Genomic DNA, 6000 nt, shown 5'->3' with positions numbered 1-6000 from the left:
AGACAGATGGCAGAATGGCTGCAACCTGAGAGACTAGGGTTCGATCCTTATAAGGTGCGAAGGGTTTTGAGGGTGGACTCACAATCGCAGAGTTAAATACGACAAACAACAAGAGATGTGTGCTGTGTTGAACAGCTCAGGCGGATGGAGGCGTTACCGCAACCCGAGCGATAGCGATTTCAATCCCTATATGGGGCGACAGAATATCCTATGACCTTTTTTCAGATTTTTCTACAGGCTATACTATGACCGTTTTTCAATTTTTTCGACAGGCTATACTATGACTGTTATCGACAGGCTATTCTATGACTGTTTTCGGCATAATATACTATAATTGTTTTCTGACTTTTTTCGACATGCTATACTATGACCGTTTTTCACTTTTTTCGACAGGCAATACTATGACCGTTTTTAAATTTTTTCGACATGCTATACTATGACTGTTATCGACAGGCTCTTCTATGACTGTTTTCGGCATAATATACTATAATTGTTTTCTGACTTTTTTCGACATGCTATACTATGACCGTTTTTAAATTTTTTCGACGTGCTATACTATGACCGTTTTTGACTTTTTTTGACAGGCTATTCTATGACTGTTTTCGACATAATATACTATGACCTTTTTTTATTTTTTTCGACATGCCATACTATGAGCTTTTTTCTGATTTTTCGAAAGGCTATACTATGACTGTTATTGACATTATATATTATGACCGTTTTTCACTTTTTTCGACAGGCTATACTATGACTGTTTTTTGACGCGCAATCGCAGAGTCAAGTACGACAAACAACAATTGAAGTACGTAGTGTGGGGTAGCTCAGACAGATGGCAGAATGGCTGCAACCTGAGAGACTAGGGTTCGATCCTTATAAGGTGCGAAGGGTTTTGAGGGTGGACTCACAATCGCAGAGTTAAATACGACAAACAACAAGAGATGTGTGTTGTGTTGAACAGCTCAGGCGGATGGAGGCGTTACCGCAACCCGAGCGATAGCGATTTCAATCCCTATATGGGGCGACAGAATATCCTATGACCTTTTTTCAGATTTTTCTACAGGCTATACTATGACCGTTTTTCAATTTTTTCGACAGGCTATACTATGACTGTTATCGACAGGCTATTCTATGACTGTTTTCGGCATAATATACTATAATTGTTTTCTGACTTTTTTCGACATGCTATACTATGACCGTTTTTCACTTTTTTCGACAGGCTATACTTTGACCGTTTTTCACTTTTTTCGAAAGGCTATACTATGACTGTTATCGACAGGCTATTCTATGACTGTTTTCGGCATAATATACTATAATTGTTTTCTGACTTTTTTCGACATGCTATACTATGACCGTTTTTAAATTTTTTCGACGTGCTATACTATGACCGTTTTTGACTTTTTTCGACAGGTTATACTATGACTGTTATCGACAGGCTATTCTATGACTGTTTTCAACATAATATACAATGATTGTTTTTTGACTTTTTTCGACATACTATACTATGACCGTTTTTCACTTTTTTAGACAGGCTATACTGTGACTGTTATCGACAGGCTATTCTATGACTGTTTTCAACATAATATACAATGATTGTTTTTTGACTTTTTTCGACATACTTTCCTATGACCGTTTTTCACTTTTTTCGACAGGCTATTCTATGACTGTTATCGACAGGCTATTCTATTACTGTTTTCGACATAATATACTATGACATTTTTTGACTTTTTTCGACATGCTATACTATGACCGTTTTTCTGATTTTTCGACAGGCTATACTTTGACCGCTTTTCACTTTTTTCGACAGGCTATACTATGACTGTTATCGACAGGCTATTCTATGACTGTTTTCGGCATAATATACTATAATTGTTTTCTGACTTTTTTAGACATGCTATACTATGACCGTTTTTCAGATTTTTCGACGGGCTATACTTTGACCGCTTTTCACTTTTTTCGACAGGCTATTCTATGACTGTTATCGACAGGCTATTCTATGACTGTTTTCGACATAATATACTATGACCATTTTTTTACTTTTTTCGACAGGCTATACTATGACCGTTTTTCACTTTTTTCGACAGGCTATACTATGACTGTTTTTTGACGCGCAATCGCAGAGTCAAGTACGACAAACAACAATTGAAGTACGTGGTGTGGGATAGCTCAGGCAGATGGCAGAATGGCTGCAACCTGAGAGACTAGGGTTCGATCCTTATAAGGTGCGAAGGGTTTTGAGGGTGGACTCACAATCGCAGAGTTTAATACGACAAACAACAAGAGATGTGTGTTGTGTTGAACAGCTCAGGCGGATGGAGGCGTTACCGCAACCCGAGCGATAGTGATTTCAATCCCTATATGGGGCGAGAGAATATACTATGACCTTTTTTCGACAGGCTGTACTATGACTGTTATCGACAGGCTATTCTATGACTGTTTTCGACATAATATACTATGATTGTTTTTTGACTTTTTTCGACATACTATACAATGACTGTTTTTCACTTTTTTCGACAGGCTATACTATGACCGTTTTTCAATTTTTTCGACAGGCTATACTATGACTGTTATCGACAGGCTATTTTATGACTGTTTTCGACATGCTATACTATGACCGTTTTTCTGATTTTTCGACAGGCTATACTTTGACCGTTTTTCACTTTTTTCGAAAGGCTATACTATGACTGTTATCGACAGGCTATTCTATGACTGTTTTCGGCATAATATACTATAATTGTTTTCTGACTTTTTTCGACATGCTATACTATGACCGTTTTTAAATTTTTTTGACGTGCTATACTATGACCGTTTTTGACTTTTTTCGACAGGCTATACTATGACTGTTATCGACAGGCTATTCTATGACTGTTTTCAACATAATATACAATGATTGTTTTTTTACTTTTTTCGACATACTATACTATGACCGTTTTTCACTTTTTTAGACAGGCTATACTATGACTGTTATCGACAGGCTATTCTATAACTGTTTTCGGCATAATATACTATGATTGTTTTTTGACTTTTTTTGACATACTACACTATGACCGTTTTTCAGATTTTTCAACAGGCTATACTATGACCCTTTTTCACTTGTTTAGACAAGCTATACTATGATTGTTATCGACAGGCTATTCTATGACAGTTTTCAACATAATATACTATGACCGTTTTTAAATTTTTTCGACATGCTATACTATGACCGTTTTTGACTTTTTTCGACAGGCTATACTATGACTGTTATCGACAGGCTATTCTATGACAGTTTTCAACATAATATACAATGATTGTTTTTTGACTTTTTCGACATACTATACTATGACCTTTTTTGACTTTTTTCGACATGCTATACTATCACCGTTTTTCAATTTTTTCGACAGGCTATACTATGAATGTTATCGACAGGCTATTCTATGACTGTTTTCGACATAATATACTATGACCATTTTTTTACTTTTTTCGACATGCTATACTATGAGCGTTTTTCTGATTTTTCGACAGGCTATACTATGACTGTTATCGACAGGCTATTCTATGACTGTTTTCGACATGATATATTATGATTGTTTTTTGACTTTTTTTGACATACTATACTATGACCGTTTTTTCACTTTTTTTGACGGGCTATACTATGACCGTTTTTCAATATTTTCGACAGGCTATACTATGACCGTTTTTCACTTTTTTTGACAGGCTATACTATGACTGTTATCGACAGGCTATTCTATGACTGTTTTCGACATAATATACAATGATTGTTTTTTTACTTTTTTCGACATACTATACTATGACGTTTTTCACTTTTTTCGACAGGCTATACTATGACTGTTATCGACATAATATACTATGACTGTTTTTTGACTTTTATCGACAGGCTATTCTATGACTTTTTTCTGCATAATATACTATGATTGTTTTTTGACTTTTTTCGACATGCTATACTATGACCGTTTTTCACTTTTTTCGACAGGCTATACTATGACTGTTTTCGACATAATATACTATGACTGTTTTTTGACTTTTATCGACATGCTATACTATTACCGTTTTTCACTTTTTTCGACAGGCAATACTATGAGTGTTTTCAACAGGCTATACTATGACTTTTTTTGACATAATATACTATGACTGTTTTTGACAGGCTATACTATGACTTTTTTCGACATATTATACTATGACTGTTTTTTGACTTTTTTCGACATGCTATACTATGACCTTTTTTAAATTTTTTCTTCAGGCAATACTATGACTGTTTTCAACTGGCTATACTATGACTTTTTTTGACATAATATACTATGACTGTTTTTTTACTTTTTTCGACATGTTATACTATGACCGTTTTTCGCTTTTTTTGACAGGCTATACTATGACTGTTTTCGACAGGCTATACAATGACTGTTTTTGACATAATATACTATGACTGTTTTTTGACTTTTTTCGACATGCTATACTATGACCGTTTTTCACTTTTTTCGACATATTATACTATGACTGTTTTTTGACTTTTATCGACATAATATACTATGACCGTTTTTCACTTTTTTCGACAGGCAATACTATGACTGTTTTCGACAGGCTATACTATGACTTTTTTCGACATATTATACTATGACTCTTTTTTGACTTTTATCAACATGCTATACTATGACCGTTTTTCACTTTTTTCGACATATTATACTATGACTGTTTTTTGACTTTTATCGACTTGCTATACTATGACCGTTTTTAATTTTTTTCAACAGGCAATACTATGACTGTTTTTGACATGCTATACTATGACTGTTTTCGACAGGCTATACTATGACTGTTTTTTGACTTTTATCGACAGGCAATACTATGACCGTTTTTAAATTTTTTCAACATGCTATACTATGACTGTTTTCGACAGGCTATACTATGACTGTTTTTGACAAAATATACTATGACTGATTTTTGACTTTTTTCGACATGCTATACTATGACCGTTTTTAAATTTTTTCGACATGCTGTACTATGACCGTTTTTCACTTTTTTCGACATGCAATACTATGACTGTTTTTGACAGGCTATACTATAACTGTTTTTTGACTTTTTTTGACAGGCAATGCTATGACCGTTTTTAAATTTTTTTGACATGTTATACTATGACCGTTTTTCACTTTTTTCGACATGCTATACTATTACTGTTTTCGACAGGCTATACTATGACTGTTTTTGACATAATATACTATGACTGTTTTTTGACTTTTTTCGACATGCTATACCATGACCGTTTTTCACTTTTTTCGACATATTATACTATGACCGTTTTTCACTTTTTTTGACAGGCTATACTATGACTGTTTTCGACAGGCTATACAATGACTGTTTTTGACAGGCTATACTATGACTGTTTTTTGACATTTATCGACATGCTATACTATGACCGTTTTTCAATTTTTTCGACATGAAAGAATATTATTTGAATGAATACAAATAAACAGACACAAATACCAAAGATTCTAAATTTGGATTTGAAAAAAATCCCCATTACATCTATCCCTCTATGCGCATGTAGTAACTGACATTCCACACAATAACTAAAGTGAAAAAAGAGTCCTGTAAAAGCACATATTTCACTTATATGGTCAAGCACTTAAACTGTACCATCATCCTTATTTACAGTTCTGTCTTAACAGAGCCAATATGACTTGTCTGTTGACATGTTTTACAGATCAAACTAATTACTATAGATAAATTATGCCAGCCTGCAATTATTCTTGTACCAGAATGATCTTAACTTCTGTTGAAGAAAGTGAATGAGCAGGCCAATACCGTTGACAGTAATCAGGGGCTGAAAGAATTAATGTAACACTGAATCGTCATCTGTATTTATAGAACGCACGCCTTTGTCCTCAGGGATTAGGATGCTCAGAGAAGGCTGAGTGGCACAGCATGTTGATTGGTTGTGTGTGTGTGTGTGTGTGTGTGTGTGTGTGTGTGTGTGTGTGTGTGTGTGTGTGTTTAGGTGTGTGCGTCTATTCC

This window comes from Cebidichthys violaceus, unplaced genomic scaffold (assembly GCF_023349555.1).
Source record: "Cebidichthys violaceus isolate CVI_PGR_0920_01 unplaced genomic scaffold, fCebVio1.0.p SCAF_7, whole genome shotgun sequence".
Lineage (NCBI taxonomy): Eukaryota > Metazoa > Chordata > Actinopteri > Perciformes > Stichaeidae > Cebidichthys > Cebidichthys violaceus.
This window is presented reverse-complemented; position numbering follows the sequence as displayed.